Raw genomic sequence first — 13,799 nt, forward strand, 5'->3', positions numbered from 1 at the left:
TAGCACAGATTTTTTTTTTAATTGGTTCTAATATCTGCTCTTGCTGCCACACTTCAGAGTACTAGTAACAGTTAGCTACAAGATGGTACACAAATAAGTGAGAACTGGTAGTAAACGAAAAAAATGAGAGTTTAGAGTATATAAGTGCCTGTGTGTGTACGCATGCATGGGTATGTGATTGTGTTGTGTGTATATATGTGATAGGGTCAACATACACTGAGTATTATAATAATAATGATTAAAATAAATGAAAAGGATGAAAGTATAGATCTTTTGAAATTTCTTTCTTTTATTCTCTCTCTGTCTCTCTCTCATTCTTTTATGCTCCAGAATGGAATGGAGCTAGGGGATTTAGAAAGCCTCTGCTGATGAATCCATCATATTCTGACAGCTGAATTCCCAGAAACAGAGTACTAAACTTTCACACAAGGTGACATTTTGACTGGAATCTTTTAAGTTGAAGCTTATAAAGTACTGAGAAGAGGACTGCTCCATAGCAGGTCTTCAAATAATAGTAGCTACTAGTGTTATTAATTGCTCCCATGAAGAAACCAAAGATTTCAATGTCTGACCAGCCAATTCCACCATCTCAATACCCTTGCAACTGCTATGTCAGAGAATGTTTTGAAAGAGGTAAAGTCGGAAGGTAACTGGGCAGACTTTTACACTGGAGGGTAAGAATAAAAACATTAAGTGGTTTTAAAAAAGTCAGGAGAGTGAGACTTCGGACCATCACCCACCTGATGAAGTGGTCTTATCTTAGGATTGTCTATCATGAAGACTAAAAATAAAGCCAAGGCTTAACCTCATTGATATTTGAAATAAAAATGTTCATTTTCTTTTAAAAATTGCCCAGGCACAATGATAGAGGCAGTTATTTTTGGTAAAAGTGGATTGTGGACAGAGTAGCTGGCAAAATACTCTTAAGTATTCACGTAAGACAAAAACCTTCCTGGCAGTAAGAAGTCTCAATTGGCTTTTCAGCTGCACTGTGGTTTATTGTGTGCTTTAAATCAGCTCTAAGACTACACTACATACCATTGTGTCTGTTAGAAAATCATTATGGTGCAATTAAAAGCAATGTTGTTTCACAGACGAACATGGAATTTTCCTCTGTGTCTGATGGCTGTGCACTTTCTTCGTGCCTCCTGTGATTATCTGCACTGGTGATGGTCAACAGATACAGCTGTCGGGAAAACACTCAACAGATGGCAGTTGCAGAGTGATGCATCATCCTTTTTGGGTTGCTCTCTGACATTGGAGCTCAGGATTTCCATAAACGTTGGTGTGTCACTGACTCCTTTCAAGCAACTTGGGCCTGGAATGTTCAGTGACAAAATTAATCTTCCTCCAGAAATGAAGAGAAATTGAAGTGTCCTTATGAAATGAAGTGTGCAATATAATGCTAAAATGTATTGTCATTTGTAGCTTCTTAACTATTATAGATAAGAACAACCAACTATATAGAAAGCCTGATACGTTGGTAGATTGAACACTTTTTCTTCAGGATGAGAGTGAGCAAGATTGTTCAGTTCTTTCATTTTTGTAAAGCTCTTTGAAGATTGGCTTTATGTTTTTTAAAAAGAGCAATTTAACCTTTGCTTCAGTAATGACATAGCTTGTTGAATGATGTTGTCTGTGATGAAATTCGTCTTAGTGGTGCAAGGATTAATTACTTGGTTCGTTTTTACATCTCAGTTAACATTTTAACATGAAACACTGACGCTTCTATCTTCATTATTTATACAGTACATATATGTGTATAACATTATTAAGGAAATAAGAAAATAAGAGTAAACTGATTGACAATGATGTCGAACAATGCGCTGAACAATATTGTATAATACTTATGCTAGATTATTATTCAGTATTCAGAATCTGAGTTACAGAGTCCCTACGACTGACTCGTTTTTATTCCTCTTAGTTACACAGATCCTTTCAAGTTTTAGGGCCTCACTTAACCAGTGAACATTCTGGGCCGTCGCGATGTGTATATTTTAATACAATGACAAGACAGCATTGAATAGTAGGTATAGGTCCTGCATCTGTGTTCTAGAAAGTGTCCTGGGCATGCCTGCCTGCCAGCTCCATTCACCCTCTAATGCCACTAAGTGATATTTGGCTATCTTTAGTTTGACCTGAATATGAGTACAGTCCTATATAATCCTAAAAGCAGGTAACATGGGGATAACCTTATCCCATAGGGTTAAGTTTAATTTTGTCAAAATTGTTGTCTTTCCTTCCTCATGTTAGCAAAACTGTGTCCTGCAGTTCATGAAGATTTATATTTCTTCTAAAACACGACACACTGACATTTTCTGTTTGTCTATTCATGTCCCCCAAAGAGATAACCACATGCTATATATGTTTTCTGTTAATATATTTGCAAGTTGGTCTCAATGGTTGGTCTCTGAAAGATTTCCAGTGGATAAAACACATGGAATGAGAAGCTGTGAAAGGAGCCTTTTTAGTAAATGCATAAAGGGGCAGGGAACAGTGTGGAGGCTGTAGGAAACATGAAACACGACACAGCATAGATTTGAAATACATTGTATATGTTTTGGGACAAAAACAAACATTTTGCTTATTCTAAAAGCTTTAATATATTCCAGGCATTATGATAAGTACTTTGTATGTATTTGATTTGATTTGATTCTCACACATATGTAAGATAGGTATTATTATTTTCAGTATATTGATGAGAAAATGGTGGCACAGCTGATAATTTGCGCAAAGTCAAACAATAAGATGGTCTTCCAGACTCTTATAATTTCTTAAAAGAGTATAATTGTTTCTTCCCTAAACAATAGTATGACTTTGTGCATATAAGGTTTTCTGTGATGTTATACTTGATATAGGCACTAATTAATAAGGCAATGAAAAAATACATTTGGCTGGGCCTGGTGGCCCACGCCTGTGATCCCAGCACTTTGGGAGGCTGAGGCGGGTGGATCACTTGAGGTCAGCAGTTCGAGACCAGCCTGGCCAACATGGTGAAACCCCGTCTCCAGTGAAAATACAAAAATTGGCCGGACATGGTGGCATGTGCCTGTAATCCCAGCTACTTGGGAGGCTGAGGCAGGAGAATCACTTGAATTCAGGAGGTGGAGGTTGCAGTGAGCTGAGATCGTACCATTGCACTCCAGCCTGGGCAACAGAATGAGACTCTGTCTCAAAAAAAAAAAAAAATTGTTTGTATGATAAAATGCATCTTTATATCTCTTAAAATAATACAATTTATGTTAAAAAAAAAAGAAGTTTAAGAGATGTAAACATGTGGATATTTTTTGGAAGGATTCAGGTATCTTTGTGATAAGTAGGATGTTAGTAAACCAGTTTTTCCTGAAATTTTCATTTGTTTTATGATTAATATAAAACAATTTTATGATTTCATTTAATATAAATTAAAAGAAAATTCTTCAAGTGTTGAATAAAATAAGTCTGTAAGTAAAACTATTAAGAAAATTTTATAGATCCTCTTTCAATGGTATATAGAGGTAGTATGTTCACAGTTGAGATGAGTGTGGGAATGACATGACAGGATACATTTTCAAAATAAGCATGCCATAAAAAAAATGTTTGGTAGAACATGATCTATGCAATTAAACTCTGTTTTCTTCCCAAATTTTGAATGCAGTCTTTTGTATGCCAAAAAGAGGCAACTAATTGGAAACCTAAAAGTGAATTCTAGATTTCCATTTGCTTTTTTATCACAGGGCTGTATATCCTGGGGAGGCAAAAAAAAAGAATATGTAGTTGAGATGTTGTGTGGTTACCTTCAGTATCTTGCCATGATAGTGGCATCTAATATGACACTGTCATGATAGCTCAAATACTCACGTGGGCAAGACAGATCCACAGTGGAGCAAAGCACCTTGAAAGCCCATGCAGTATAAAGGTAAAGAAAGACCATTGTCTCATAGTAACTGCTTGCAGTTATGAGTATTCTACTATAAATCTAAGCCATGTAGAGAGAGGGATTTTATAGCTATCATTGCCACTTGAGATTATTCTGCTGCCTAATGCAAGTCTATGACAGGGTCTAATTTTTGTAGCAGTCTTGAAACACTACCTTAGGCATCCATTATTGTACAATTTTAGTTTTGAATCAGTATGAGCTTTATCTCTAGTTATGATGTTCACATCCTCCATAAGTAAGACGAGGATCAATAGTAAAACAAACCCAGCAAATTGTAGGCTTTGCAATAAATCTAAGGTATTAGCTGGACATAATTTAAACAGTTGTTTTTCTTCTTCTGAAGAATAAACACATAATAGGAGAAAAAAAATGAGGCTCTAAAGGGATTGTGCATTCCTAAATATTTTATGGCTTCGTTAAATGCAATGTTGAGCTTTGGTTCCACTGTGGAATATTTGCTGATGATCATTTACTTGCCAACTGAAAACCCAAAAGATGCTATTTGAGGTTTTCTGTGTGGTTTCAGTCTTGGCCCTTCTGTCAGGGTTTCACTGCATGATTGTTAAGAGCAACTCTTTGCATGTGAGAAGACAGATGCTGGTGATTTAAGCAGGGAAATACACCACAGTGCTTTTACTCAGCTGATATTGAACGATTTACCATTTAATGTAGTTCATCTTTCATAACCCTGAGTTCAAACAGAAGCAGCTGCTATTAGGGAGGCAATAATATTGAACTTCCTACCAACGACCTAGGAGAGCTTCTTTTGTAGGTTTAGCTACTGGACCCGTCTGGCCTTTAGACCCTAAGCACGACAACTGAAGGAGAGAAACAGTTTACTTCCAGTCAATAGAGTACTGAACAGAATGTATAATTATGCCAGATAAAGATTTTCAAAACAAAACTCCTTGTGTTAACATCACTCTGCAACTTTGAAGGACAAAACAATGCTCTTTACTCATTATCAAAAGAACCCTGAGAAAACTCAGAAAACGTATGAAAAATCATGCCGAACTGAAATCAATTCAAAGGGAATAAGTGTTCCTGGTTTCAAACAGGAAAGATGAACTTATTTTCTTATAATTTCTATTTGCTTTCATTGTTGTGGGAGCTTTCTGGTAAGGTATTTGTAAAGGCTTTTTCCCTCTAGTTTTAGAAGATATTTAGATACACGGATGAATAGATAAACTACTTAAAACAAAAACAAGCCTTTCAGAAAACTGAAGTGTAAAAGACACACATCAAATGAGATTGAAGTCCTTTGGAGGGAGGATGGTATCCAATATGCTGATGAGAATTGTGATATTAATGTTATCAAATAGAATGCTTTAAAGACAATTTTTCTTAACAAAATCCTTTCCTAGTTCAATAATCTGTTTTCATTTTGGCATTACTGATGAGGGATTGAAAAGTAGATTACAGGTTAGGTTGCCTCTATTTTTTTCTGATTTTCCTTTTTTTGATTAAATTTCTAACATCTGTAAATTAGGATTTGCAAGGAAAAGAAAGGATTATCAACTTTCATTACAATTACAGGCTTGCTGGACAACAACTGTTGCCTAGTTATAATTATATCTAATCCTTTGACTGCTTACAGTAGGCCAAAAATGTTTTTCTTTTCTAATAATATATTCCTAAAAGACAGAGAAGGCAGTTAGACCAGATGTTTTCACTGTGAGAAACATACTTAGAGGTATTCAGTCTGATGGGATTAGATGGACTAAAAACCACTATGTGAGTCTGCTATCCTGCACTACAGCATTTGTGATTCTCAAAGCCAGGGCCAGACTTCTCCTCAAGGAATTTTCTGATTTAAAGATCCATTTTTTGAAGCATTGCCCATGGTACAAAAGCATGCGTATTTACCTCTATGCATCATTTGAAAATACTGTCCTAGAGATATTTATGCATTTTCCAAAGTTTCATGATGCTTGGTATTTTGGATTTGTCATTTGGCAAATAAGTAGATATTTGCATAATATTTATAATTACACAACTACGACATTTAAAAAGATAAAGAATGGCCAGGTGCAATGGCTCATGCCTGTAATCCCAGTACTTTGGGAAGCCAAGGCAGGCAGATTACTTGAGGTCAGGAGTTCGAGACCAGCCTGGGCAACATGGTGAAACCCTGTTTCCACTAAAAGAAAACACAAAAAATAAATAGCCAGACATGGTGGTGGACGCCTGTAATCCCAGCTACTAGGGAGGCTGAGGCAGGAGAATTGCTTGAACCCAGAAGGCGGTGGTGGTAGTGAGCTGAAATCAGGCCACTGCACTCCAGACCGGGTGACAGAGCGAGACTCTGTCTCTAAATAAATAAATAATAATAATAAAAAAGTTAAAGAAGACTTTCTGTATAAGGTTGCTGAATAAAGAAACAGTCCAGAAGTATAAATATGCTCTACTTTACGCTTTATTATTGCAGTTATTGATAGAAAGTTCCTTCACCTACTTTTGAGCTTTAGTTCTGCTGCTTGGTCTGCAACCAGTCTAGTGCATTGCATTCCTGGATTCTTAGCCTCCTCATCATTTGTGGAAAAACCCTTTCAAATTTTATTTATTTGTAGCATCTCTCAGAACTCCAGTGAGGAAATGGATACCTCAGTATAGAGAATTGTGTCAAAATAATCATGATTTCATTTAAAAAGGAATGATCAAAGTATAGACTCTATTTTAACATGGATTTGGTTAGTTAAATCGCTACATATTGGAAATCAGATATTAATGTATCAACCTCAGCAAGTTAGAAAGTTTGATTTGGAATCTTATTTATTTGTTTGTTTTTGTTTTTGAGATGGAGTCTCACTCTGTCGTCCAGGCTGGAGTGCAGTGGCCCGATCTCAGCTCACTGCAAGCTCTGCCTCCCGGGTTCACGCCATTCTCCTGCCTCAGCCTCCCGAGTAGCTGGGACTGCAGGCGCCTGCCACCACGCCTGGGTAATTTTTTTTTGTATTTTTAGTAGAGATGGGGTTTCACCGTGTTAGCCAGGATGGTTTTGATTTCCTGACCTCGTGATCTGCCCGCCTCAGCCTCCCAAAGTGCTGGGATAACAGGCGTGAGCCACCGCGCTCGGCCTGGAATCTTATTTAAATTCATTTTTTAGGTCTGAATACAGACCGGTGAGATTTCTATTTTCCTGTTTGTTCAATTTCAAAATTTATAGGAGTTCTAATTTGAAACATGGCAGAAATGCCACCACAGAAACAGTGGAGGGTTTTTGCCACAAAATTTAATTATAATGATTTGCAGGCTCAAGGGCATATTATCATGTGGAAGTGTGTATATTTTAAAATAGTGTTGCAATTTTTTCAGCCTTTTAAAACTTTAAAAATGGACATCTATTCCTTTTTTTTGCTTGAGTGTGCAGTTATTCTGGTTCATTCCATTTTGATGAGACCTAGCATACATTGGTAGTTACCATTGGACACTATGTATTCCAATTAGCTAGAATAGATTTCAGCCTTTAGAGAGCTAGATTATTCAGGTGAATGTGGTTAGAGCACTCAATGAAACAACATTTCACAATTGCCTATTATTATGAGTTATTTTCAAGTGAGCCCCTTAAAATACATTTTTTTTAAAAAAGAAGAAATATAATAAAAGTGGGTGTGATATTGTCATGCACGGGTGCCACATTTGACTGGAGGTGGTGGTTAGGGTTAATTTAATATCAGCTGAAATCTCCTAATGCAGCTTGGGCACTACTGACATATTTTTTAAAAATCGCCAGATCACACTATGATAATATTCAAATTAGAAAAGATTAGAAATATATCAAATCTTGTTAAAGAGATGATCTACCAACCTTAGAAGCAAGAAAACCGAGTCTCGAACTCAAATTATGAAATAACAAGCCAATGTTTCTGTGAAAGAAAGGTGGACCCTAATACAACAAATAGAGCCTAGTAATATATTTTCTCTGTACCCTGACCTTAAATAATGTCACTATGTTCACCACCTATGACATGGTGCCATATTGCTGAAAGGACTTGTACAGAGAAATAATCCATTCCAAAAAGGTAGAATCCATTCCAAAAAGTATTACTAAGAAGGAAAACATCACTTATCTTACTATTCTCTAAAATCATATGAAAAACTCATTGTGATCTAATGAAATATTTTGAAGGAAAAATTATAAAATAAAGTATTAAAGAAAAAGCACCTTGTAGGAACTTTTGAACAATATTTTGTAAAGTTAATGAACCAAAATTATAAATTATCATTATAATGATTTACCAATTTAGAGTCACATAATGGCAATTAAAGTATTTTTCTTATGATTAAAATGTGAGTTTTTAAAGAAATTATATTTAGCATTCTTCATTTATTTCTACTCCATTTAAAGGGATAAAGAATTGTATAGTAGTCTGCATGGGTTGCAACAGATTTTGTTGTAATTATAAAATGTAATTCAGGAAAATTTAAATTGTATTTTATAGAAAAATAATAAAGTAAAGGAAGATGCTTTTTGTATGTAGAATATAGCATGGCATGAAAGGAAAATTTTCTTTAAATTTTAAGGCAGTAATTCTTAAGCACGTTCAGAGAACTACGTGCCTGAGAATTACCTGGGAAACTTGTTAGAAATGCTGCAAATTCTTGGGATCTATGCCAGGTCTACTGAGCCCAATTCTAAGATAATTAATTTCAGAACCTGTTTTACTACATACATAATCAAAGATGCTTCTTAAGAATGGACAACTTTCAGTACCAGTCTTCTAAAGGAAATATTTCACCTATATGACTACTTGGCACCACTGACCAAATTAAAGTAAACCCGTAGTATTAGGGAACTCTGAATTTGTGGAATGAAGAGAAGTTGACTATCTTCTGGTGAATTTCTACATTTAGTAGGTTATCTTATACATGATAGGCATTCAACCAATATATATGTTAGATGAATGAATAAATGGAATTTTATCAATTATATGAAGACAAATACCATTTGGATGCAAAATGTGAATGTTAAAATAAGAAATCACAACTAAGAATATTCAAAGCAAACTGATTATTTAATCTACTACATGTATTCAATAATATTTGGAATATGAGAAGATAAACAGATAATTTAAAGTCAAGTTACAGAGGAGGTAGCACGCAGGGAACAAGCTGAAGTATAACCATAAAAACTCTTTAGCAAGTCTCTGTTAATGTAAGAGGTAGAGATGAATGTGCTGGCCATTAAATTTTGTGTTTTTTCTTTTCTTTTCTTTTCTTTTTGCAAGAAGATTGTTCAGGGTATATACAGTACAGTTTCTATATTTAAAAAAAGAAATATGGGGGATAAATATATTGCACTTTAAAGATCAAGAATGTAACTGTTTTTACCCTTACAAATTTGCTGAAAGTAACATTACTTCTGTTTTAGCAATAAGAAAAAGGAGACCGGCCGGGCACAGTGGCTCACGCCTGTAATCCCAGCACTTTGGGAGGCCGAGGTGGGTGGATCACGAGGTCACAAGATCGAGACCATCCTGGCTAACATGGTGAAACTCTGTTACTAAAGGTCTCTACTAAAAATACAAAAAATTAGCCTGGCGTGGCGGCGGGGGCCTGTAGTCCCAGCTACTCGGGAGGCTGAGGCAGGAGAATGGCATGAACTCGGGAGGCCGAGCTTGCAGTGAGCTGAGAACGTACCACTGTACTCCAGCCTGGGCGACAGAGCAAGACTCTGTCTCAAAAAAAAAAAAACAAAAAACAAAAAGAAAAAGAAAAAGGAGATACTGTTCTTCAAATGTTTATTCATGTATTCATCCATTCAGTAGCTATTTATTGATTTCCTACTATGTGCAGGAATGCTGCCTCTATTAGTATTTCAGGACTAGCCCAGAAGGAAACATTCTCCTTTTTATCGCAGATGGTCACCCACTGAAGTCAGATGCTCTGATTTGGGTCATACTCACAGGGAGGGTTTGTAAGCCAAAGGCATTAGCATTTACAGCTAATTCTTACTTTGTTGAACCGAGCTGTCCAAACTTAAAAGCATGTACTCAACTGTTTACCAACCATCATTATGAACTGCAGTGATATTTCCCTTTCCTCTTATCGTATCTTTTGTTAGGGACCCCTCTCTTCCCCACTATTGTTAAGCTGGTTGTGTCTACATCCTGCTTCTTTTGTAATAATCTTTTGAACTTCTTTAATAAATTAATGGACTAGTCTGTAACTACTGAGGCCACTATTGAGTAATTTTAACAAAGACACACACACACTGGTGCCTCTTATTTAAGAATGTGATGAGTAGATGAGGGTATCTGGCAGTAGTTGAAATCAGCAAGTCATTCAAAATTCTTCCGTGATACTAATTTGTTTATAATAGCCTTATAATTGCAACATGTAAACAAAGACAAATGTGGGTTGGATTCTATGTAAAAAGTATCAATCTTGTCTTTTCTGCTAAAAGAGTTATAATTTCCACTTCTGGTGCAGTTGAAATAAGGAATAAAAGCTATATCCCGTGTGTTTGGTTGACAAGCTTTTAATGTTCAGGTTCCTTTTCTGAAAGGTGGCCTTTCTTTATACAACGTCTGTTGTCAGTTGGTAGCATTGTGTAGTCTAGGAGAAATCACAGAGATGCAGGTGTCTTATGAATAACCAGATGGGAAATGGAAGATGATCAAACTTCTTCCTAGACCCTATGAGTCAAATAGGAATGACAAAAGATTTTCCTTTGCAACTGGGAGGAGAGCGAAATCGAATTATAAAAAGTCTTGTATACAAATGACAATAATGCCTAACATAAGCCTCCTCCTTAAAGACAGGAAATCTGTTTTCTAAAGCTTTTCCCATCACCAAAATACAGCCAGAGTCTGCTATGAGACTCAGCAGCTGTTAAACAGTGCCAGAAACACTGATGAACGTCCAAGACATTTCCTTCAAGCAAAATAATATCCTCCAAAGAGCACGTTCGGAGATCGTTCACAAGGACTCAGAGGGGAGAGCGCCACCTATCGTTTCACGGTGGCAGTGTCCAGGGCACCTGGCCATCCTTCCAGCCTCCCTTGCACCACCCACCAGCACATCCTGTTCCGCCCCAGAGAGCTGCGGATGGTAATGCTCTGAGGTGGTCTGAAGTTCACCTAAGTGTGCTCATATCACGTTCTATAATGTGAGGAAAACACACGAATTTAAATCAGTTTTTAAAACAACCAGGCTTCTCTTCTCATTTACTAGAATGGAAAAAATTCACTTTTATTACCTCGAAGATGCCGAACAGTGCCATTTTATTACTGTGGGAAGCTGGAAGTCATTTCCGAACCCTTTTGGCAAGGGTGCTATGTAGAGCATCCAGTTCAGTGTCTTCTGAGAACCACCACACAGACTGTGATTTACTGTCTTCAGGAGTTAAAGGGACCCTTTCTACCCTGAAACTGAAGAAAGAAAGGTGAAGTGTGTTTACCAAGCATTCCAATGAGACTTGCAAGAATATGAGACAGCACAGAGTGGGGAGCCAGAGGTAAAGAATGCTTTGGTAACCCACATTTTACAGCATCTACTATTGCATTTGCTTTAAAAGATTATGTTGGCAGCCTTTAGCAGTTGTGATGATTTTTGTATTTGATCAATTGGTCTTTAGGCGACTTTCACAGATATCTACACATAGTGGTAATAGGACTCGTTTTCTCCTTCCTCGTTGATGTTTGCATCTTAAATAGATTTTGGTACACTTCCACAGTAAATGCAGTGTCATAGGGTAAATATGTATGTGTATGTGTGTATATACAGAGATAACATACCACCGTGAAAAATAATTACATAGTCTATCACATAAAAAATGAGAAGCTGTCTGATAGTGTAAAAGGAAATCTAATAAACTCCTTTTCTTGACAAAAATCAGTGAACTACTGACCTCAAGTAGAAAGACCAATCTTTATTTGCCTTTTTATTTTTAAACCCTGATAAGTAATCATCCAAAACAACCCTCAAAGGAGGACATGACATTTTTGTCTTGTAAACAACCCCACATCTTTCATGGAGCAATGTCTCTAGCAATTACATTCTTAGTAGAATATTGTATTTATAAGCTATACCATAAGGGCATCCATAACGATAGTCTACAGTTTCCACGTCTTTTTTTTAAGTGAAATTAATGTTTTCTTACAATACTTTGGTTATCGATGACAAAAACATTTTTTTTCCTGCTCTGCCTGGTGAGTAAATATAACACAATACTTGGAGTGGATGAATTTATTACAATATTGGAAATATTATGTGGTCTGTTTCTTTTTGGGGCCAGGATGATATATCTGTTCTGAAGTAGAGGATTCACACTTGACAGTAGGCTTAGGATTTTGTGCTGCTTTCATTGCTAAATCTGGTAGGGGTTCTAGAGGCCAAACCTTCAAGTAGCACCTGCTAGGCAAACGGCTGAGGGGAGTGGAGGGCTGCATCTGGGGAGTCAGGAATGCAGTGCGTTCATGCAGGAACTCAAAGGTAATTAGAGGAATAAAAGTCCCCTTTACTTAAGAGGAGTGAAATCAAGCCAAAAACTTTGATATATGCATTAAAAAAGGTAGAGAAAACGTCCAAGAACAAATTTATCACCAGCTTACTGAGTCATCATTAATGGCCATTAAAATAAAACAATAGAAAAACAAACAGTAATTAAAGATAAGGTAGAAAAATGACTGAATTTTTTGTTTTAAAGTTCCTCTTTTTAGAAATACACCCAGGAAGCTCTGTCTATATAAAACTGGCACACACATTGGACTGACTCATATGTTTCCTATGTGTATGTCACTTATTCTTTTATATTTCCATCCATCCATGTATTCATCCATCAATAAATCTATCCATCCTTCACCCAATTATCCATCTATTGCAACCAAGTATTTATCAATTATTTTCTTCTTTCATCCACTTGTAAATCCAACCTGTTTTAGGTGGCTGCTACATAACAAGTAATATTACTAGTGATAGAAAGACATAGAAGATGGAGTCTCTTCCCCCAGCGAGCTTAGAGTCCAAGTGGAGAGAAAGTTAACTATATCATTACTACATTATGTGATACATGACATGATAGCACCATGCTATGAAGGTAGAAAGGCTTCTAAGTTAGAGAGGTGTATCTGGGAAGGCTAACATTAAAGTTGAACTGTAAGAGAAGATGGTGAAGAGGAAATTCACCATAATTCTAGACAGAAAGCATGGTATATGCAAAGTGTGTCCTTAATTATTGGTAATCATTTATATTCACAAAATCATTTAACAAAACTCCACTCCTTAAAACACAACATGATATAATGATTCAATTAATAATGACTTGTGGAGGCAATAAAGCTTAGTGGTTACATGCACTGCCTTTGGAACCAGATTTCCTGGGCTTGAATCCTGGCTCTTATTCTGTCTACCTGTTAACCTAAGGGAAATTACTCAACTTTTCTCTGCATCAGTTTCCCTTTCTTCAACCGGGGAGAGTAACTGTATATCTTATAGTGAGTATTACATGAATTTATGCATGAAAAACTTATGTATATTTTGTAGAAATAATTTCTCAATACATGTTAAGTAGGATAATATTTTTCCCTTGGTTAAAATGATCTACCGATGATCCTTTTTGAAGAGATGTCTGAGAGCTATCAGAATCTGAGATTGACTACATTCAGAAACCAAAGAGGCTTCACCTTTCTTAAAACTTTTTTTTTTTTTTTTTTTTTAAAGATGGAGTCTTGCTTTGTTGCCCAGGCTGGAGCGCAGTGGCGTGATCTCAGCTCACTGCAAGCTCCTCCTCCCAGGTTCACGCCATTCTCCTGCCTCAGCCTCCCGAGTAGCTGAGACTACAGGCGCCTGCCACTGTGCCCAGCTAATTTTTTGTATTTTAAGTAGAGATGGGGTTTCACCGTGGTCTCGATCTCCTGACCTTGTGATCCGCCCACCT

At 36.6% G+C, this 13,799-nt stretch overlaps 1 protein-coding gene across 5 annotated transcripts in view; it reads right to left on the reverse strand.

Annotated features, from left to right (window-relative positions):
- Positions 1–11,273, reverse strand: part of ADGRL2 (adhesion G protein-coupled receptor L2) — a 577,862-nt gene extending 566,589 nt beyond the window's left edge. The window contains exon 1 of one of the 5 annotated variants that reach the window (XM_054532529.2): positions 11,121–11,273. The gene's annotated coding sequence lies outside the window, so the exon portion shown is untranslated. The remainder of the gene's footprint in view (positions 1–11,120) is intronic. The other 4 variants (XM_063711500.1, XM_063711525.1, XM_063711541.1 and 1 more) reach the window with 4 other exon arrangements.
- Between the last annotated feature and the right edge of the window lie 2,526 nt (positions 11,274–13,799).

Source organism: Pongo abelii, chromosome 1 (genome assembly GCF_028885655.2).
Source record: "Pongo abelii isolate AG06213 chromosome 1, NHGRI_mPonAbe1-v2.0_pri, whole genome shotgun sequence".
Taxonomy (NCBI): Eukaryota; Metazoa; Chordata; class Mammalia; order Primates; family Hominidae; genus Pongo; species Pongo abelii.